Genomic DNA, 23,314 nt, shown 5'->3' with positions numbered 1-23,314 from the left:
GAGGTTATTAGCCTGTCGAATTTACTTTAAATATCTAACTGTGGCTGCTATTACAAACAAAAATTGTGAAACATATTCACCCACTGTCATAAACTTTTCACTGTTAAAAACAAGCACAGAATAAAACATTTTACTCATAAGCTTAAGTTTAAAACCATGTGTGTGGGCAAAAAGGTTTGCTAATGCTGCACATAAGCCTTTAATCCCACGGACAATTTGTAGTGTATGATGGATAAGGTTGATTTTTTAACAAAAATGTTATTTTCTTTTTTGCAAGAAGTAGAACCAGAATTACCTGAGACTCTGCCCAGTGTTCTCTTTACTGTATCAACTGTTTGACTCTGGACCGAAGTCAGGGCATCCTCAGCACACAATCAAGAGACTTAAATAAAAGGGAAATTCGGGTAAAGCTAATGACCCGTAGAGAGTGGTAGGGTCCCCTTTGTAACGGCAGGGCTTAGTCACCGCCTTTGCCTTCTGAATGTTTTTCTACTATTGCATCTCATCTCTGAGGATGGCAGAAAAGGTGAAATGTGGGCAGCTGTGGTGAGAGATTTGTGTGAGAGAGCGTTCTCCACCACCCACACATCCTTACCCAGTGTGGGCTGAGTTCCGGCTGGCCAGACTTCCCTAACCTCCAGGCTGACTCACCCTGTGCTTGCAATCTAGTCATATCCCCTCTCTCTGCATTATGTGTCCCACAGGCGGGGCTGGCCTCTGGCTCACCAGTTTTGAGCAGGAGCTACAGTCCTCTCGGGGGTCTTCAGTTGCTAGAATTAAAAGAGACCTTGGCGGCCATGCCTCATTTTCCTTGCTTTGCTGATAAGAAAATAGAGGCTCAAGGAGATTGTCTTGTGGGCAAGTCCTAAGTGTGTCACGTTTCCTGTCCTCCAGATCTGGAGGCTCTGGTGGGGAGTGACCCCATTAGGCTCACTTCACTACTTGGCTACGATTCCCCTACTGGAGACCCACCCCTCGGGAATGACTTGAGTCTGACCAACCTGGGTGCAAAACGGTCAGACACCTATTTTGTTAGGGAAAATGGCTGTTAGTCAGGGTGCCGAGGGTATGAGACTTCTGTGGAACAAAATGGCAAAATTTCCTCTGAGACGTGAGGCACTGGCCTAGAGGGCTGCTGAGAGCATGGGAGGTAAGCCGGACACGTCACTGTTTCTCCTGTGGCATTCCTCCATCCAAATCTGCTCTGACACCCTGTACCCACTGTCGGCTTTCGTGACCTGAAATGCTAGTCTGTGCATCTCAAGAACTTTAAGGGGGCCCTCGTATCTCTGACTACATTCAGCTTGGAGCTTCTTGTCTGAGAGCTGTTCCGCAGAGACAAAATATTATTATTGGTACTTTTAGATCATTAAGAATTCTGGTCGTATTAGCTGCTGAACTCTTTTTAGCCTCTCTAGACTGCAATATTTTCATTACTCGAATGAAGGAAAATAGACCTCTAATTCTGGATCATGTCAGATTGTGAGAACTCCATCAGGATTCAGATGGAATTAAATTTCTCTGTAAATAGTTTAAATTATGAATGGGCTTAAATGACTTTCCTATGCTTTTTTTTTTTTTTTTACTTTAAAACATCAGAAAGTAAGCTATGTTTTACCTTCTCCTGGAGGTTTCAAAAATAAAAACCCTTCTAGTGCTACTAGTGGGTATAGGTAGTGAATGAAAGAAAGGATCTTTCAGAACTATAGAGCCATTATTGTGAAAATTAATCAAAATGTTTTAAATAAAAGAGGTAGGCAAACCTTAGCTGGGTGCAGCATCTGAGTTCCTCTTTCATCAGTGTTAGTCACTGATGGCTTCTCATCTAAGTGAGTCTTAATTCAAAATTACTTAAAAAATTTCCCTAAAGAATTCCATGCTATGCTGTAGGTTATTCTGTAAAAGGAAATACTAGCCGTGGATTTTTTGCCCTCTAAATTCAAAATTAAAAAATTAGATGTAAGATGACTGCTTATCACATATGACATTCCACCTGTCAGCGACAGGGGGACAGACCTTTACTGTCTGTCAAGTTGATATGAATTCTCTTTGAGGAGAAGCTAGGTATCCTGTCTCTCGATTTCTCTATGTATGTTAGTCACGTCATTCCATGCATCAAGGCTACTAAACCAATTATATGACACAAACTCATTTCCCAAGATCTATAGCTGACAGAGAAAGTTTAAACAGAAAAGTGAGATATCATGAAACCATGTCTGCTATGAATAAGCTGAAACATGAATACTTTAAAGGGAATATTAGTAATTAGTGTCTTTGGTTTCTAAAAAATTATTCAAGATAACCTATACATTTTAAAGCAGCCTAATTCACGATCACCCAAATATTATAATGCCAGCAGTTCACATCTCTCCCTTTGCTGCAGTGCACCTGTCAGAAATAGGATTTTTCATCATACAACACTGTAGTGAAAACATAGAACGTGAACTTGGAGGACTGTGTAGTTGTCGAGATGCTGAGATTCAATAAAACAAAACCAGTTCAAATCCAGACATCAGCTACTGATTCTCACTTTGAGCATTAATTGAACACTTTTGTTTTCTTATTTATAGGATGAAACTATCAGTAGCAGATACCGCAGGTGGTTGTTTTGAGAGAGAAATGTAACGTGCTTCGTGCCAAGTCTGGTATATAGTAAATGGCCAGTGCGGATCAGCTATTTTTATTAGTTTTTATTCATGCTACCACTAATATCAAGATTGCATTTAGCAACACCATTCTTCCTTCTAGTAGCATATTAAATATTAACATTTTTTATTTCTCGATTTATTTTTGCTCTATTAAAAAGTTTATAAATCTCAGATAAATTTGGTATCTTTTCTTACAGCAACTCAAGATATTATTATTAATAAAAAATAAATTAAAAAGTATTTTACTTTAACTCCTGTTAGGATTGAAGGGTGGTTTTTGGTCAAATGATCTTGGGAAATGGTGAGATAAGTTATCATTTATCTATATTAAGACTGACAAATCACAGTAATGAGAAGATTGAAAAAATGACTTTTCTATGCCATTATATATCATGCTTGATTTAAACAGTTCTGCTTTTTGTTGTTTCTCACTTTTTTGCTGTTATAAATAGTGCAGAAGTTGCATGATTCATAGAAAACAAAATTTAAAAAGCATATTAGTGACCTTTCGAAGTGACTATAAAATGGACCCCAAGACGTAAAGATGTAAAAAGTGTGATTCATACATTGCTGGTGGGGATGTAACGTGGTTCGGCCGCTGTGGACAGCAGCGTGGTGTCGCTCTCGTAAGTTAAGCGCAGAATCACCATACGACCCAGCAATTCCACTCTCAGGCATTTACTCCCCCGAACTGGAAACAGATGTTCAAACAAAAATCTTGTCCATATCAGCACTATTCCCAAGAGCCAAAAGGTAGAAAGTATGCAAAGATACATAAAGGGATTGTGGTACATTCACATAATGGAAAATTATTTAGCCATAAAAAGAAGGAAGTTCTGATATTTGCTACGACATAGATGAACCTTGAAAACATTACGTGAAAGAAGCCAGACACGAACGTTCACATAGTGTATGATTACATTGATAAGAAATATCCAAAATCAGTAAGTCTACAGAGACAGAAAGCAGATTAGTGGTTGCCCAGGGCCGAGGGAAAGCAGAGGGGTGACTGCTAAATGATTAGGAAGTGTCCTTTTGAGGTGATGAAAATGTTCGGGTGATGATAGTGGCGATGGTCACACAACATTGTGAATGTACTAAAAGGACACTAAATGGTACACTTTAAAATGATTAAAATGGTAAAATTTTACGTTATACATATTTACCACTATTAAAAACTAGAAAATTGCTCCGTAGCGTTCCCCAAATATCAATATGAAAAAAATCTTTAGCTGGAGATGTGTTTTCAATACTTCGCCCCCTTGATTCAGTAGTCAGCTTCCCCGAATTGCTTTTGGCCAAATTATTTCTTACGAATCTGCTAGGATCCCCTTTTCAGCTAATGGCATTAGGCAATTTTTGCCCCAACCTCCTTGACTGGACTTGAGTGAAAGATATTTTGTTCGAGATAAGAAATTCGTAATTTGGTTGAGATGCTGTTGAATAAATCCATTTCCCAATAGACATGTTTCGTTCGTATTCTTCCTTTCGTTTTTTCCCTTTTCCCTCGCTTTTTGCACTTCCTCCTTACCTGTTGCTTATATTTCGGGCTCTCCTGGAATACATAGGATATTCCCTTGGTTTTACTGAGAGTTGAGGGTGCTCGGTGTTCCTGCTTCCTTGTTGGATTGAGACAATCGAGTCTTTAAAACACTCAGTAGACATATTGGTCTCTGATAAAGAATTTTCCACGTTTGGATTCACATCGATCCTTGTATTGCAAACATAACCATCTTCTTAAAGCATCGGCAGGGAATTGACTCTATGTGTCATCTATCTAGGTGAATTCCTTAGACAGTTTACTGTCAAATAGCTTTTAAAAAGACATGTTTATCACTTTTTAAACTTTTTGTACCTGAAAGTGATTTTTTAAGAAGTCAATGTGATTGATATTTAATGAGACAGTATGAGAACTAGGAACCTTGGTCTGGGATTTAAGAAAGGTACTCTTATTTACCAACAAAGTAACGGCTCTTTAAAATTTGAAATGAAGTTCACAAACCACACAATTAATTATTTGGAGGTGCACAATTCAGTGGCATTTAGTACAGTCACATAACCACCGTTTCTCTCCAGCTTCAAAACTTTTTTATCACTCCAGAAGAACAGTACACTAAGTAATTTCTCTCCATTCTCCTCTCTCTAAATCCTCTGTGAACCACTTATCTGCTTTCTGCGTCTATGGATTTGCTTATTTGGGATATTTCATGTAAAAGAATCATATAATATGCAGCATTTTGTGCCCGGCTTATTTCACATAACGTAAGGAGTCTAAGGTATATCTATATTGTAACATGTATCAGCACTTTTTGCCTACTGTAAATAGCGAATAAGTTTTTTTTTGAATATTTGTTTTCAACTATTTTGGGAGTATAACTAGGAGTATTACTGCTGAATCATATGGTGATTTTGTGGTTAACTTTTTGGGGGAACCACCAAACTGTTTGCTATAGTGGCTGCTTCATTTAAAATGTACAAGGGGTTTTATTTCTTTTTATTTTTGCCATTTTTTTTTTTTTTTGATTAGAGCCATCATAGTTGACATAAAGTAGTATCTCACTGTGGTTTTGATTTGTATTTTCTTAATGATTAATGATGTTGAAAACTTTTTCTTGTGCTTGTTGGCTATTTGTATACCTTTTTTTTCTTTTTTCTTTTTTCTTTTTTTTCTTTTTTCTTTTTTAGGCGAGGCAACAGATTGCAAGGACCTTGTCAGTTTACAATCTCTTATTTTTTTATTTTTATTTCTTATTTTTTATGTCTACAGCACCTAGTCTTCCTAGGTGGTCTCCCATCCAAGTACTACCAGGCCGGCCCAATCCTGCTTAGCTTCCGAGATCAGACGGGATCAGGCTTGTTCAGGGTGACATGGCCATAGATCTATTTGTATACCTTGCTTAAAGAAATGTCTATTCAAATTCTTTGCCCAGTTTTTAATTTGGTTGTTTGTCTTTTTGTTGTTGTCACAATTGTATATATTCTGGATACTAAGCTTTTATGAGGTATATAATTTGCAAATATTTTCTCCCATTCTGTAGGTTATCTTTTTATTTTTTAAAAATAATTTATTTTTTAAAATTACAGTTGGCATATGATATTATATTAGTTTCAGGTGTACGACATAGTGATAAGACATTTATATTACTTACAAAGTGATCACCCCGATGAGTCTAGTGCCCATCTTACACCATACATAGTTGTTACTATATAGTTGGTTATGGTTATGAGGATGTAAAGTATAGCATAAGGAATATAGTCAATAATTCCATAACCATTTTGTAACTACCAATTTGTACTTCTTAATCCCTTCTCCTTTTTCATCCACCTCTCATCCTCCTTCCCATCTGGCAACCATCAAGGTATTCTATCTATCTATGAGTTTGTTTCTGTTTTGTTTATTTTGTTCTGTAGATTCCACATTTAAGTGAAATTATATGGCATTTGTCTTTCTCTGTCCGACTTACTCCACTCATTGCCATATCTCCTAGTTCCATCCATGTTGTTGCAGATGGCAAAATTTAATTATTTTTTCATGGCTGAGTAATGTTCCATTGCATATACGTACCACTTCTTCTTTATCCATTCATCCATTGATGGACACCCAGGTTGCCTCCATATCTTGACTACTGTAAATGATGCTACAATGAACATATGGATTCACATGTTTCTTCAAAGTGGTGATGTGGTTTTCTTTGGATAAATACCCAGAAGTGGGATTGCTGAGATCTTCCTTGTCTCTTGTTAGCCTTTGTTTTAAAGTCTATTTTGTTTGGTATAAGTGTTGCTACTCCAGCTTTTTTGTTTGTTTGTTTTCATTTTCATGGAACATCTTTTTCCATTCCTTTACTTTCATTCTGTGTGTGTCTTTTGACCTGATGTGAGTCTCTTGTAGGCAACATATATGAGGATCTCGTTTTCTTGTCTATTCAGCCACCTTATCTTTTGATCGGAGCATTTAATCCTTTTTCATTTGAAGTAATTGTTGATAGATATGTAGTTATTGCCATTTTATTATTCATCTTTTTTTATCTTTTTTTTTCTTTTTTTGTCTTCTTCTTCAAGAAGTCCCTCCAATATTTCCTGTAATACTGGCTTCGTGGCGATGACCTGTTAGCTTTTTCTTGTCTGGGAATCTCTTTATCTGTCCTTCGATTCTAAATGATAGCTTTCTAGGTGGAGTAACCTTGGTTGTTGGCCCTTGCTTTTCATCACTTTGAATACCTCCTGTAAGTCTTTTCTGGCCTGCAAATTTTCTCTTGAGAAATCAGCTGACAGTCTTATGGGAGCTCATTTGTAGGTAACTAATTACTTTTCTTTTGCTGCTTTTAAGATTCTTTCTTTGTCTTTAACCCTGGCATTTTAATTATGATGTGCCTTGATGCGGGCCTCTTTGGGTTCATCTTGTTTGGATCTCTTTGCTCTTCCCGGGCTTCTATATCTATTTCCTTCACCAGAATAGGGATGTTTTCAGTCATTATTTTCTGCAATAGGTCTTCAATTCCTTGCTCTCTCTTTTATTCTTCTGGTCCCCCTGCGATGTGAATGTTAAGATGCTAAATGTTGTCCCAGAGGCCCCTTAAACTATCCTCATTTTTTTTGGATTCTTTTTACTTGTTGCTGTTTTGACTGGGTGTTTTCTGCTACCTTATCTTTTAAATTGCTGATTTGACCCTCTGCTTCATCTAATCTACTGCTGATTCCTCCTAAGGGATTCTTCATTTTATTATTGCATTCTTCATTTCTGACTGGTTATTTTTTGTCTTCTATTTCCACTTTTATTTCTTTGTTAAAGTTCTCACTGAGTTCATCTACTCTTCCCCTAAGTTCATCGAGCATCCTTAAAATCAGTGTTTTGAACTCTGCATCTGGTAGATTGCTTGTCTCCATTTTGTTGAGCTCTTTTTCTGGAGCTTTGTTCTGTTCTTTCATTTAGGACATGTTTCTTTGCCTTACCATTTTGGCTGCCTCCCTGTGTTTTTTCTATGTATTAGGTAGGGCTTCTAAGTACCCCAGTCTTAATACAGTGGCCTTATATGGTAGGTGTCCTGTGGGGCCCAGTGGCACAGTCTCTCTGGTCACCTGAGCTGGGTGCTCCAGGTGTGTCCCTCGTATGAGTTATGTGTGCCCTCTTGCTGTAGTTGAGTCTTGGATGCTGTTTGCATGTCAATGAGAGGGCCTGACAATCAGGATGATTGGTTGTGAGAACTGGCCAGTGAATACAGTGGAGGAGCCTTTGTGTAGGGGCTGACGTTATGAAGCAGTATTCACTTTAGCAGGGCCCTGGTACCTGCCTACTCTGCCTTTTGGGGATGTCATCCTTGGATGTGGCCCTAGGTGGTGCTCTAGCTGAGACTCAAGATGGCCACTGGGTGTGCAGGCCAGGGCCTCCTGGGAGGGACCCCACCGCAGGCCAAGTTCAGCTGCAGCCTGTTCCTTGTTTGGGGCCACCTGGCATGAGCCACCAAATAATCTGCAGGAAGCCATTACTCATGCTGGGCTTGGATATGCTTCGAGAGGCCAAGTTGCAAACCGAGGCCGGCTGCTGCTAGTACTGGGCTTGCCGCTGCTCAGCAAGAAGTATAGGGCATATTAAGGCCAGATGCTGCTTGTTTAAGTTTTGTGAACCTTTGAGAGATTTTAGAAAAGTCCACAGCAGGAGCCAAGACAGGCCATTTGTATGCAAAAGCCACGGGAAGCGGCTTGGGTGGGTCCACAAGTTGGGAGGGGAGGGATCTCAGGAAATCACCTGGGTGGAGCGACCAGCCCTAGCTAGGGTGATGTAGATATGGTAGCTGCCTGCATCGGCATGCCTGGAGTGGGGAGGGCTCAACAAGAACAATGGATTTTGCCAGCACCTCTGTATGGAAGAAATCTGCCCCTCTAGCCCTCACCCTGAAGCCAGATAATTCAGTTCCTCCCTGTGTGTCCTTGGCGCTTTTCAAGCAGCCATCCTAGCGTGGGAGCTCAGAGCGAGTGAGTCCATCAGTGGTGAGTCCGCATGTGGGGCCAATAAGGAATTTCAGCTGCTCTCCATCTCACTCAGCCACAATCTCTGCTAATTTTCACTGCAAGATGTTGTGGGGGCTTCTCTTCCTAGCATTGGAACCATGGGCTGGAAAGCCCGGTGTGGGGCCAGGACCCCTTGCTCTTCTAGAGGCACCTCCACAGCCAAGATATCACTCTCAATTTTTAACCACTACAGGTAAGTGTGGGACCAATCCATTCTGTGTCTCTGTCCCTCTTACCAGTCTCAAGGTGGCCTCTTCTGTGTGTCCCCAGTTGTAGGACTTCTGTTCAGGTAAATTTCACACAATTCTCAATGATGGTTGTTTTGTAGTTTGGTTGTAATTTTGGCGTGGTTGTAAGAGGATGAGAGCACAGTATTTACCTACTCCGCCATCTTGATTGGAAGCCCCTTTACTTTCTTGATAATGCCCTTCGATGCACGAAATGTTCTGTTTATGAAGTTCAATTTACCCATTTTTTTTCTTTTGTTGCTCATATTTTTGGTGTCATATCTAAGAATCCATTGCCAAATCTGAGGTCGTAAAGATTTACTCCTGTTTTCTTCCAAAATTTTTATATTTTTAGCTTTTATGTTTGGGTAATTGATTAAGTTTGAGTTGATTTTTGATTATGGAGTGAGATATGGGTCCAACTTTATTCTTTGCGTGTGTTTATAGACTTTATCCAGAGCCATTTGTTGATGTGACTATTCTTGCCCCATTGAATGATCCTGGCACTCTTGTCAAAAAGCAATGGGCCATAGTTGTTTGGGTTTATATCTGGACTATCATTTCTATTCCATTTGTCTATATGTCTAACTTCAAGCTAATACTGTACTGTTTTCATTACTATAGCTTTCTAGTTACTTTTGAAACCAGGAAGTGTGAGTCTTCCAACTCTTTTTTTTTTTCTTTTTAGTATTGTTTTGGCTATTCAGAGCCATTTGCAATTCGATATAGATTTGAGAATGACTTTTCCATTTCTCCAAAAAGGGCCATTGGAATTTCAATAGGAATTGCATTTAATCTGTAGATTGCTTTGAGAGGTATTGACATCTTAACAGTTTTAAGTCTTCCTACCTATGAACACTGGATGTCTTCATTTATTTAGGTTTTCTTTAATGTCTTTCAGTAATATTTTATAATTTTCAGTGTACCAGTCTTTCACCTCTGTGGTTAATTTTATCACTAGGTTTTAATTTTTTTGTATGCTATTGTAAACAGAGTTGTTTTCTTAATTTTCTTTTTGGATTGTTCATTGCTAATGTATAAATACACAGATAATTTTGTGTTTTAGCCTTGTACCCTGCTACTTTGATGAATTTGTTTATTAGCTCATGTAATTTTCTTGGGGAGATTCTTTGGGATTTTCTATGTATAGAATCATGCCATCTGCAAATAATTATAGTTTTAATTTTTCTTTTCCAATTTGGCTGCCTATTATTATTATTATTATTATTATTGCCAAATTATTCTGGCTAGGACTTCCAGTACAATATTGGATAACAGTGATGAAAATAGGCACAAGACAAAAATGCCTGTTTTCACCATTGCTATTTAATATTCTATTGAAAGTAATAAATTTTGCAGAACATTTTTCATCTATTCCAATTCACAAAGTGAAGCCACTGGTTTAATAATGCCCCACCCTTTCTGAGGTTAGGCATTTTGGCAAATTGCTATCTAGAATATATCTAAGAATGTAAAAATATTGGAATAGTTCTCTCAGGGGGAAGACAATGATCGTCACAAATCTGTATTTTTCTCGATGTCTACTTTCTGATAAGAACCAATTGACTAAAAATCACTTCTAAAATTAGCGTTCTGATTTAGTAAGCTTGGTGTTTTCCTTAGTAACTTGTGGTTCTTTTTAGTTTATAACATACAATGAATTAAAAGCAGTGAGGGAAAGTTGGGAACTGCCAACAGCTGACACTTGGAGAAATGACAATAAGGGAGACTGTGAAAGAAGAGCAGTCAGAAGGATTCAGTGAAAAGGAAAGTGAAATAATAATTACTTCAGTGACCATTGCATTCTACAAGGCAATCAATAACTTTTATCATGACCTTCAGTTAGCAATGAGAGACTAAATTATGTCTGGCAAAACCCATTCACTGCATTTAACAAAAAGTTCTACACACACGAAATTAAAAAGTCTTCAGTAATGAAAGATTCAATTTCACGGATTTTATATTTACATTGCATATCTCATTCCTTGTCAATGCCAGGGAAATCAGTCATTATATGAAATGATAAAACAATCTTTTAAATCAGAGATCTCTGACATATTTCTGATAAAGGAGACAGGGAAAGGATGTGAAACATCACAGTAACTCATCTTTATGAAAATGGATTAATAATTTTCTCCTACAAGAGAGGCTAATTTGAATATAGCTTTACCAATAAATATTTAGACCACAAACAGATGGTTGTTTCCTAAGCAACCTATTCTTGTGGACCATATAATTTATTGTCCAAACTAGTACACTTTTGAGAAAAAAGGGATGCACTATTACTTACGCAAGGGCAACAGACATAAATCAGTACTATCTTGGACAAACTGAGATGGTTCATCATGCTAACTAAGGTCATTGGACCACTTGAGTTTCTATTTTCCTTGTTACCATTGTTTTATCCCGGGAAAAAAATTAGTAACAAGAGAAATTTTTATTCTTCAAACCTGTGAGCCAGATTTTCAATGGAAAGGATGACGAGGTTAGAGTCCATTGCTGTGGTGGTTGCCATTACCTCTATGCTTTTCTGGAGTGGCCTGTTCTGGTGATGTGAGGGTAGACAGAGGTCAACTCAAATCATCTGACACTGAGTATGGCCATGACAGAGATACCTGTTGGGTTCAGGTCCATGCAAAGACCAGGGTAACGTGATCTTTTTGGCCATTCTTGTGCCCCCTTCAGACTTCACACTAAAATAAGGCAGCCTGGACCACCTCGGTTACACCAGGGCCTGCACAATTTGGAAAAGACCTAAGATTTGGTCTGGACTCGTTTCTAGGGATTAGAAGGAACTGAGCAAGATAACCCTTCTTATAAGGAATACTTTTACTCCCTGTCATTTTTTTGTTAAGCACATTTCACAGCAAGGCAATCATCACCATGATAAAAGCTATTACATAAACATGCTTAATCATGGGAAAGTCATTTATGATTCCAAGGGCTAAAGGTTAAAAATGATTAAAAATCAGAAATAATTAGTTTAGGTAAATATGATAAAAGTTACTTGTCTGACTTTGGCAAGACTTTACATTTAGTAATCACTCTCCATTATATGATTGTGAGTCTGTGTATCCCTATGATAAAGACATAGAGAATAAGAATGGCTGTTGGAACAATAAAGGTAATGAGTCATCCGTGAGCATCTATGAAGTACTAGGCACAAAAGTAACATGGTTACTTTTTTTAAAGGTAATGAGTCATCCGTGAGCATCTATGAAGTACTAGGCACAAAAGTAACATGGTTAGTAGTAGTTAGGAGCAGAGCTGGAATTAAAAGCTCATACCCTTTTCACTCCACTGTACTGACCTCCAATTACCGACAATGGAGAAAGCATTGTGATACAAATTCAGGGGCCCGGGTGCTAGTCATAGATGTATCTTTAATAAGAGAACATCATATGATCTCTCTGAATCACAGTTTCCTCATTTGTTAAAGGAAGTTAATACGGGCTCTACCTGAATCCCAAGATGGTGGTGAACATCAAATGCGATGCACAAGAAGTATTTTGAAAACACTTCTCATGGTATAAAGCACTGTGAAAAGAGGAAGAGGATCCTGTCTCAGTCATATTTCTGACATTTATAAAAAAATATTTTAGCTTTGTTTTATTCTCTTCTGTGTATATAGATGTGCAGAAGATAGGAAGAAAAAGGATCCCAATCCCCCTTATTCATCCCAGGTATTCCTCGTAAACACTTTTCGAAATGATTTCTGTGGCAGTGACTTTGGCTGGCTAGTTCATATGTTGTCTGCAGATACTAATTTCTACGTAGATAAGCGCAATTCTGAAGGCGTTCTAAATCCGTAGTGATTATTAAGAATTTATGAGGTTTTAAATGTTAAGAGAAGCTCTCAGAACAACTTATATTTTGAGCAACAGAAATCTCCAACTCAAACTGATTTACATGTAAGAAAACGCGAGGAATTGTTTTCATTTCACTTGACAGGAGTTTCACGGGTAGGGCATCACCTGCTATGTTATTTCAGGGCCCTGGCTTTGCTTTCCTAAAATTCTATTTAGTTTGACCTTCACCATGTGTCGACCTCAGGGCTGCAGGGCATTGTCTGAAGAAAGAAGGGGGAGCTTTTCCCTAAAGCATCTATCTATCTATCTATCTATCTATCTATCTATCTATCTGTCTGTCTGTCTGTCTGTCTGTCTGTCCGTCCGTCCGTCCGTCCGTCCGTCCGTCCGTCCGTCCATCCATCCATCCATCCATCCATCTATTTATCTATCTATCTATCTATCTATCTATCTATCTATCTATCTATCTATCTATCTATCTATCTATTTATTTCTGGCCGGAATTGAATTGGATGACACTTCTAAGCCAATTACCAGCAAGAGGAATGAGATCACCATGGCTAACCACTTGGGGTTGGATGGATTTTGGGGGGAGTCAACCAGCAAGACTACTTACTGTAAGAGAGAGTGGAGAAAATGAGCCATTTGACAGTGTGTAAATTTTAAGCAAACTCTCCGAAGTAGACTCTTTCTAAGGCTGTCCTGTTGATGGAGATGGCAAAGCCTCTGCCATTTTGCGCATGTTGTCACCCAGACAGATCATGACCGGAGTGAAGAAACTGATAGTCTAGTTCCTGTTCCGTTGCCACTCTAATTGGCTTATCTGAGATTTCTATGTAGCTTTGGGAGGCATGTGAAGGATGGAGTGTATTCTCTCTGTTTTTCCATTGTAGTACCCACCCCAATGCAAATCTATTCATTATAAGAATTTGCACACCAATTTCAAGGTAAACATTTTGGGAATTTATTTCTTAGCTTTCAGAAATGTGTATGAGACTCTAACACATTTCCAAGTGTTAGTAATACTATGCTTTGATAATGTTGGCATCCCGAAAATTCAAAGAATGTTGATGATAACAGTAAAGGAAGCCTCAGGAATAGCATTTTGTAGATTCCTCTTTCTCTTCTTTTATTAATTTGCTGACTGCAGTACATCGAAACTCCTAAGATGAGGTCTCTGGCATTAATCTACTTGGATTCAAATCTTGGTGTTTCATCATTTACCAGCTGTGTGTCCTCGAGCAAATTAATTAGCTTCTTATACCTCAGTTTCCTCTTTGGAAAAATAAGTATAATAATATTACCTACCTCAGAGGGTTCTTGTAAGGTTTCAATTAAATAATGTAAGGAAGATACTTAACCCAGTGTCTGGCATCTAGAAAGCAGATGTTAATTAGCTATCGTAATGAATCTTTCCAATTAATGTTAATTACTACTACCATGACTACTACAATTACTACTACCACCACCACAACTACTACTGTGTACCCATGGGTGCACTATCTTGAATAACAACTACACAAAAGCACAATGTGAGATCGATGTATTCTTATGTTGTCATCTGGTGGAGCAGAGGCTGAAGGGAGGAAAGAGCTAATTAGCTCTGCATCACTATCAAACCAACCATTTCTCCGAAGAAATAAGAACAAGAAAGTGAGGTGAACCAGGGAACATAAGCCTTATTTCCATCCACAGATAGACAAAATATTGTGTGTAGTAAGATATTTTAAACCACACACTTTTCTCTGTTTGCAATTCCAGTTGAAGACATTGAGATGCATGAAATGTCTATGCTTTTTGGACTGGCAGAGGAAAGCTGCGGCTGGAGTATTCCAAGAGGATACTGGTTATACCTTATAATGACTTTTGCAGGAATAAAAAATGAGCCTCAAGGTATTGGCAAGAGAGAAATAGCAACTCTAAAGTTCTGCATCTCTTTCCTGGCAATTTGTCGACTCCATTTTGGCTGCTGTTTTTGTATTCACCTGTAGTCAATCCAGAGTGGAATATTATTACCCAGAGTCAAAAGGACAAACCACCTAGTTAGAGGACATTTCTGTCTCTTCCTTGATAAAGAAAATTCTTATCTGATGAGAAAGAAATTATTAGCAAGACATTCTCGGTGTTTCGAAATGATGGAAAGTGCTCTTCCTGATGAAAGCTTGTTGGAATAAGACAAATCCTTGTTTATTTTGTGTCTTCATTTACGAATCCACGAAGGCAGCTGTTTACAGCGTTTATAATTAAAGCCATGCCTGTATAAAGGGCCATTTTTATTATTCGATCCCCTGAGGGACTTATTTGAGAACCCAAGGCTTCCAATGTCAATTGAGATAATCTTCTGGTAAATTCCTGGTGTGGACAACCTACCCAAATCCTTCTCTGACTTGTTTTCTGGAGGCCTGGAATCTGTTTAGTGACCAGGTGCCCCTTAGCCTTTCTCCTTTACTGACTTCTGTCCCTTTTCTTATATTTAGATGAACATTTGAAGTTGCGGCAAGAATAACTCATTATGCTCATGACGAAGCATAAAAACTGTCTAGAAAAATATCTACTGATCATGTAATCATGAATCACGACTAATAGTTATCTAAATACAATTAAGGGTAATGACTCCAAGAAGTTCATAGGAAAAAAACTGCTCAGTTTCCTAGCAGGAACGGTTGAAGAGTTTTCTTTCTCTTTCTTTCATAGAACCTTTTACCCTTATATCCCAAAATGCTTAGCAAGAACCCTTTTACATGCCCCCAAACAATTCATTTTGGAAAGCCTTATAAAATTATCCTCAGAACATTACATTCTAGAGAAAAGAAAAGAATAAGCTTGAGGTTGACCAAGTTAGTCAAAAGAGATGATTTTTAAATGCTTCCCTGTGAAGGCATTGATATTTAATTTTCTCCCCAATGTTGGGAACTGCAGCTGTATTATATGCTTTTGTGAAAATATTTTCTGAACGTTCAGTTTCAGGGCATGTTTCTTGTCATCCCCCCTCCTCCCCGCCGCCTTTTTTTATTTTAATATAGGTAGAGAAGGCAGTGATCTCCAATAGGGACCGTTCTTCCATTATGCTTTGGAATTAAAAAGATCAAAGTGGCAGATATTTCTTTCATCAACTGCAGTCATCTCTTGAGGGGAAAATTAATTCTTCCCAGAGCAAAGTTGGGCTTGAAGGTACAAGGAAGTGAGTACCTGGTGTAATATCCTGAAACAGGCACCCACATGCTCTGTTTTTCCCAGTACCTCTGTGGATGGATGAAGAGACCTCATCGAGTTGAAAAACCTACCTCCCATGCTTACAGACCCAGGGCACCTAGAGACATGGAGTCCATTTTCTCTGGAAAACTAGTCTATCAAAACAAATAAATCAAATGTACTTTTTATCTTAGACATTTTTTTTTTCTGGGTTATCTTTTCACTTCTTGCGTATGTGACAGCTCAGCAGGTTAGAAACTGACATCAGCTTGGTTCAAAAATAACCTTCTGAATTCATTATCCCATTCCTATTTAACAAGCAGGATATGAGCACAAGGGTGATTTGGTATATTTTTATTCTATGCTTTAATTCTGTTAAGTACCAAACAAAAATAAAAATAAACCATAGTTAAGACAAACTGAAAATCTGAAATCTATTTGACAGCACAAATCAAAATCACCATATTCGCAAAACTCTTTTCTCCCAATTTCACGGTCTCAGGAGAATTACATTATCTGTCGATATCCATAGAGGCAGAAGCTAAAGGATTACCTGACCTCAAATCTCAAACCTGACAGTGACTTGCATCTGTCATGTTAAATATAGTTCCGTTTCTTTACCTTACTCATTGACGTGACATTTATCAAATCCTCACACAAAAGTGTAGGTTGAGGAGAATGACACGATTATATTATTTAATAGACTCTTAAAACTGACTAAAAATAATGAAGTTTAACTTCAGATGTCTTTCTTTTTGCTTAGGGCTCAATGAGTGTTTGCCAGTGTATACATACACCACTTAGGGGAGCTATTATCTGAAGTGGTTTGTACTTTGAAATATTGGTATGAGAGGGAATTATGTTGATGCTCAATTTTTCATAGAAATGACAAGACACTTTATTTAATCAACTATAAATTAGGTACCTGAAAAACATTATAGCTTAAAAACACAAGCATATATTGGACTCTATAACCAATCATACAAAGTTGCATTTAGAGTTAGATAGTATAATGGCATTATTCAAAATTCTCATTTTCATCAGTCCTGCCTTATTTTATAATCATCAAATGAATAAAAAGATATGTCGGGGTCATGGAACCTGTAGAAAATTTCTCAGTTATCTTTGATTATTCAAGCTACCCCTACTGTTAGCTTTCACCTGATTTTATACAAAGTGTATCTATAATTTACACAGAAATGCTTATCTTTTAATCTATCATTATCTCTTCCGAAAATCAAAACCCGCTTCTACTAAAACGATGGCTGACTTTAAGGTACACAGTCTTGAGAGTGACCCTACATCTCCAGAAGAAAGCTTCCTGTCCAAATCAAGGCCAGTATTATAGCTTTTAAAAGTACAGCTGTCATTAGAGCTGTTTTTCCTTTTGTTGTTTACAAGTAGAGAATATGTGACTTAAGTCATGGGGAATGGTTTTAAACAATCCTAACAATAAATGCAACCATCCTCAAAGTGGGCACTTTATTTGTTCAAATAATAGGCCGTTTTTGGAATTCCCTTGAGAAGGAATGAGCCATCACCTTGAAGGGTCTGTCTCTGGTTTGTCTCATACTCTTCCCTAACGTCGCTCACCTGGCCTTCAACCGGCATCACTTTGCTTTCTCGGCCATTTTAGCTGATCGTTCATGAGTCTGAGCAAGCGGATCCTCTCTCTGGACCCTCTAGAATCCACAAGTAAAAACTTCCTGGGAACTAAATCAATCTTTTCCTACAAGACAGTCCAAACCAGAGATCCAAGAGAATGATTCTTCTCCATTAATCGAACTATCTTCTGAACTCAGTTTTCCTAAATGTCTTAGATTCCCTAAATGCACAGGTTTCTCTCTGGCAGCTCTATCTCCAATGGTTTACCCATGTAGCAAGGTGAAACAGACCCTTGCTGCTAGTAGTCTTCTCCAGAAAAATATTAGAGTTTCTCAATCTCTATCATTAGTTGGTTGACAGCCAAACTGAGAGTACATCTACTTTCTAAAGGTCTGCTTTTCTGCTGTATCTTGAGCTTTTTCATTGACATCTGCAAATAATATATGGGAGTCACCTTTAACATATAAAACCAACCTTAAATAATGATAATAATTAAGAGCCTTAGAATGACCCCCGCCCCCAGCCGCTGCCCCCAAGTCCTGTCCCCTTGTATATAAAGTTAAAGAGATCTTTTCTAAACTGGAAGTTGAAGGGCTTTCACACAGTTAAATTTCATAGAGAACTTCTGGTTTTCTTATACTTCTTAAGATTGTCCTGGAGTTTTATTTCCATGAAGTCAATAGCTGTGTCTATTTTTGTGCACCATTGTATTTCTCGTGCTTAGAACAGTGTTTGGCACATAGTAAGTTCTCAGTGACTGTGCAGTCTGTGGCTATTTCAAGAAGTTCAAAGATGTTGTTGCTAGGGCTGATTTGTGACCTGAGCACGGGAGGGCAGACATTCCTCCTGAGTCCTGAGTCCCTTGGAACTTATAACCATGTTGGTCCCATCACACTCAGAACGATTAAGGTCAGAAGCTGTCTAACATGGCCGTACAGTGGGAAGTAAATTGAGAAATTTCTATTTCTAGAATATGTTAATTGGAGACAGGTTTTCGATTTTGCCCAGAACAATTTAAAATGCCTGTGATCAGAAATCACCTCCTATTCAAACATTTGCGAAAAGAGAAGTGAAAATTTCCTTCTTGTTTATGGCTATCTGACTAGCGGATTAAAAGAATCATGCCGGGTTTTGGCTCCATTTAAGAATTCTATTTGTTAGTGTGTACTATTCTATTCACTGATAAGAGAAAAATGGAGAACTGGAAGTCATAAGCTTAGACAGCACATTGCGTGGTTGAGGCTCTAGCAGAAGGAATATGATCTTAGGTTCTCAAAACTCACGTTCTCTGGTGGGGAGTGAATGAAGAAAGGATGTTTTGCAACACGCCCAGTTAGTACTTGTGTGTGTAACAACGCATTGGCATATGCCATCCACCGGGGGGCACCAGTACATAGTTCAGGTTTAGAACCCATGGTATAGAGGTAGGGCTTTTAATTTTACTTTATTTCATTTTACTTTATTTTATTATTATTTTCTAAAATCACTTTAAAGGATTTGCCAGAGTATCAAAGAATGTTTGTATGGCAAAGGGGCTTAGTGACCGTCCAGTCATATATCCATCTGCAAAGATGTTAAATGCTGATAGATTCTATAAGCTGGCCAGTACTAAACGACGGGTTAGAAACAAACCCCAAATTTAAATTCAGTAGCATTTTCTCACTATCCTATTACCTATTTTCTTTTTTACATTCTGCCCTGAACATTGTTTATCCAGCCTCTAAGAGGAAGAACTCAATTCTGCAGTGTGATCTGAATAAGCTGTGTTGGAAAACTCAGCGTGAGACTCATTCTTCCTATGGAGGGACTTCATCCTGGAAGCCTTGCCCTTTGCCCTTTGCGATGGCACAATGAGCCTTTGTGGCATTCCCTGGGGAAATGGTCAAGATGCTCATTTCCATTTCTGGGCCATTGTGGTGCTTTGGGTGGCACTGATTTAGTGAGGAGATATGGGTTTAAGGGTTTAGTTCTTTTTGCTCAAGCCTTGAAGTGATGCCAATGGGTTGGGAACAAACAGCATGATTTCCTTAGTGTATTATGTATGTTTCTTTGGGGGAATTTAGAAAATCGAGTGGAAAGAATTGAATGAGACATAAAGTAGCAAAAGATCATTATAAATGTACAGATAAGTTGTATAATGTCTTCGGAAATAATTGGAGCTTCTGTAGAGTGTTCTAAAGTTTCCCATTCAGATCCTGAGCAGAATTAGCTCCTTCCATAATTCTACACACCTATATATTTTTGAAGAAATAACTGTCCCCCCTCCTTCACATTTACTATATTTGGTACGTTAAAAATAAACATTTTATTAAAGTATGAAAAAAATAAAGAAATGTTCTGTATGCATTATTTTTCACAAGGTAAACACAAATTAGAAATGCCATCCAGGCCAAGATATGGAATAATACTGATGACTAACAAGCCCTCCTCAGGCATCTTCTCAGTAAATTCTCTCCTCCCCCCAAAGGTAACCAATATCCTGACTTCAACCTCTGATTGTTGGTTTTGCAAGTTTTTGAATTTCATATAGATGAAATCATACAGTAGGTATTCTTCGGTGTCTGGTTTCTTTCATTCTGTCAATGAAATTCATTTATGTTGTTACACGTAGCAGGTTTGTTCATCCTCATTGCCACATAGCATTTCATCATGTGAACAAACCAACCGTTATCCATCTACTGTTGATAGACTTTTGAGTTGTTTCAGTTTCTGGTTACTCTGCAGAGTACAACTAAGAGTATCTTGTACATGTCTTGGTACAGATGTGAACCTGTTATCTTTCGGGGATATATGTAAGCATAGAATCACTGATCATAGATGAAGCATATGGTCACTGTAAGCCAAACTCCTTTCAATTGGTTGTGCTAATTTACATTACCATCAGCAGTCCAAGGAAAATCCAATTGCTTCATAGCCTCACCTGAAGTTGGTGTCCTGGTGGGCACATAGTGGCATTTCATTGTGGTTTTAATTTGCATTTTCCTGATGACTAATGATAAGCACCTTCTCATATGTTCAATGGCCATTTGCACATTCTTTTTAAAAGGTTCCTGTTCAAGTCTATTGCCTATTTTTCTATTACATGGTCTTTGTTCTATTCTCATCAACTTGTAAGAGTTTTTATGTATGCTGGATATGAGCCCTTTTTTGGATATTTGTATTGCAAATATTTTTTTTCCAGTCGGTTGTTTGCCTTTTCACTTTCTTAATGGTATCTTTTTGATGAACTGAATTCTGACTTTCACATTTAGTCAAATTTATCTGTCATTTTACATGTGGTTATTACTGTTGTATCTTTTAAAATATTTCTTTAACCTACCCCAAGGCCATGAAGATTTTCTCCTTTTTTTCCTCCCTAGAATCTTTATTTTATTTCTACCTGCTTTTATAGCTACAGTCCACCTGGACTTGATTGTTGAGTTTGGTGTGAGGTAGAGATTTAATATTTTTTCTTTTCATATAGATTTCCAATTGCTCCAGTGCAATTTATTAAAAAGGCCATTCTTTACTCACATCATGATGTGTCACCTTTATAAAAAATCAAGTGACAGTTTCCTTACCTCCTATTCTGTCATAAGTGTTTTGGTCTATCCTTGAACTAATATAACCCTCTCTTAATTGCTGTAGCTTTATAATGTGTCTTGATATCTACTCATGTAGGATTGCAAGTTCTTCTGATTGTCTTGGCTGTTCTTGGACCTTTGCATTTTTCCACAAATTTTAAATCAAATTTCAATTTTCATTAAAACACTCTGCTGGGAAATAGATTTATTTGGGATTAACTGATACTTTTACAATATTGAGTCTTTCAATCCATGAGCATAACATAGTTTTCTACTAAATTAGATTTTAAAGATTTCTCTCAATATTTGCAATTTTCAATGTAGAAATCTTGCAAATCTTTGTCAGATTTATTCCTGGCTATTCTTTTGCTTTATTATACTGGCCAATACCTCCAGTTGTTTGAACAGAAGTGATCATAGTGGCATACTTATTTTATTCTCTATCTCAGGAAAAGTTCTTTTCATATTTCACCATTAAGTATAATGTTTGCTATATAGTTTCCGTAGATACTCTATATCAGGATACAGGAAGTTTTCTTCTATGTTTTCTAAAAGTTTTCATTTCTGTTAACATGAATGAGTGTTAAATTTTATCAAATGCAAGTTGTGTATTTATTGATATGATCATATGACATTTCTTTTGTTTTCCTGTTATGTGGTGAATTACATTGATTGATTTTTGAATAGTATCTTGAATCCACTCCTGGAATCAACCCAAGTTGGTTGGGTGCATTGTTCTTTCTCTATTCTGTTGGAGTTGATACGTAAATATTTGACGGGTACTTTATCATCTCTAAATATCCTCCTGCCAAAGACCACCAGGAACATACTTGAATTTGAACAAGTTGGGTTTATCTTTTACTAGAATGAGGGGGACTACATGCAATGGGACCCATGGGGCATCTTGGTAAGAGGGGTTAAGAACAATTTATTATAGAATTTCGTATTTATAGGGAGGGTTTAAAGAAGTAGAGCTTTGCTCCAATCATGCTGTCAGGAAGCAAGAACAATTCTGTTTGGGTGTTTTAATAAATCTTATATATAAGGCAGGAGGGATGCATTGAAGTTAAAGTTATAATTAGTAAAGAATCAGCCATGACTCATATTAGCCGGCATGGGGGGATATTTAGTCCTTTTTATGGTTTGAACAATGGGCTTGGTTTTGTCCATGTTCAGACATGGTTATGTAGTGTTAGTTTGTCTTGATCCATCATGGTTATAGAGTGACTTTACTTGATGTTGGTGTTCTGTGGAAAGGTTTCTGTTCAATGGGATAACGCCAAGGGTGAGCAGACAGTACCGGCCAGCTTCCAGACATCGGAGGCTGCTGTTGTCTTTCTCACCTCTATGTTTGTGAGACAGTTGGCAGGCAGTCCTTTTTTTTTTTTTTTTTGGAAATTTTTTTTCAGATTTTGATATCTCGTTTAAGCTACCATCATAAAATGAATTAGGAGGTATAGTTCTTTTTTTCTATTATGTAGAAAATTTTATATACTATTGGTGTCAATTATTCTTTAAACATTTAGAGAAAATCTACTGGTAAAGTCATCTGAGCCTTGACAAATCTCTCTCTTTGATCAAACTTTAGTCAGGCTCCTCTGAGCCATCTTCTCAACGAGGCCTTCACCTTGACCCCATCCTGTATGGCCCATTTGTAGCAAGATCCTGCTAGATCAGGTTAGAGAAAATAGCCCGCCTTCGATATCCGACCGACTTTGCCTGGCTTCGCAAGAATCCTGTTAGGCTGGTTTAGCAATAACCCCCTTACCCTTGATTTTCCATCCACTGACCCCCTCATTCTGCTCGTGGGCTACAAATCCCCAGCCATCTTTCCTGTATTCAGAATTGAGCCCACTTCTATACTGAAGTATCTTTTCCCCAACTGCAGTAGTTCCTGAATAAAATCTGTTCTAACCATTGCCTGGCTCTGTTTTTCTCTAACGGTCTGGAGATAATCTTCATGGGGTTAATGTTATAAATACAGTTTTAATTTCTTTATTAGATATCTAATTGTTCAGATTTTCTATTTATTCTAGTATCAGTTTTAGGATGTTTTTAGAAAAAGAAATCTGTCCTTTCATCTGCATTAAATTTTTTTTTTTTTTTGAATAAAGGTCGTAAGAGCCACTTAAGATCTTTTTACATTCCTGTGAGATTGGCAATGATATTCCCTTTCCCACTCCTTATATTCATTTTTGTAGCATTCCTTTCTTTTAATCGGTTTTGTTATGTTTGTCAATTTTGCTAATAGTATTTATTGT

General features: G+C 37.7%; 1 pseudogene; it reads right to left on the bottom strand.

The window, feature by feature from the left end:
* Positions 1-5,406: 5,406 nt before the first annotated feature.
* Positions 5,407-5,528, bottom strand: LOC112475853 (annotated as a pseudogene).
* Between the last annotated feature and the right edge of the window lie 17,786 nt (positions 5,529-23,314).

This window comes from Pteropus alecto, unplaced genomic scaffold (assembly GCF_000325575.1).
Source record: "Pteropus alecto unplaced genomic scaffold, ASM32557v1 scaffold152, whole genome shotgun sequence".
Lineage (NCBI taxonomy): Eukaryota > Metazoa > Chordata > Mammalia > Chiroptera > Pteropodidae > Pteropus > Pteropus alecto.
The sequence above is the reverse complement of the archived record's forward strand: the minus strand, read 5'-3'. Positions and strand labels throughout refer to the sequence as shown.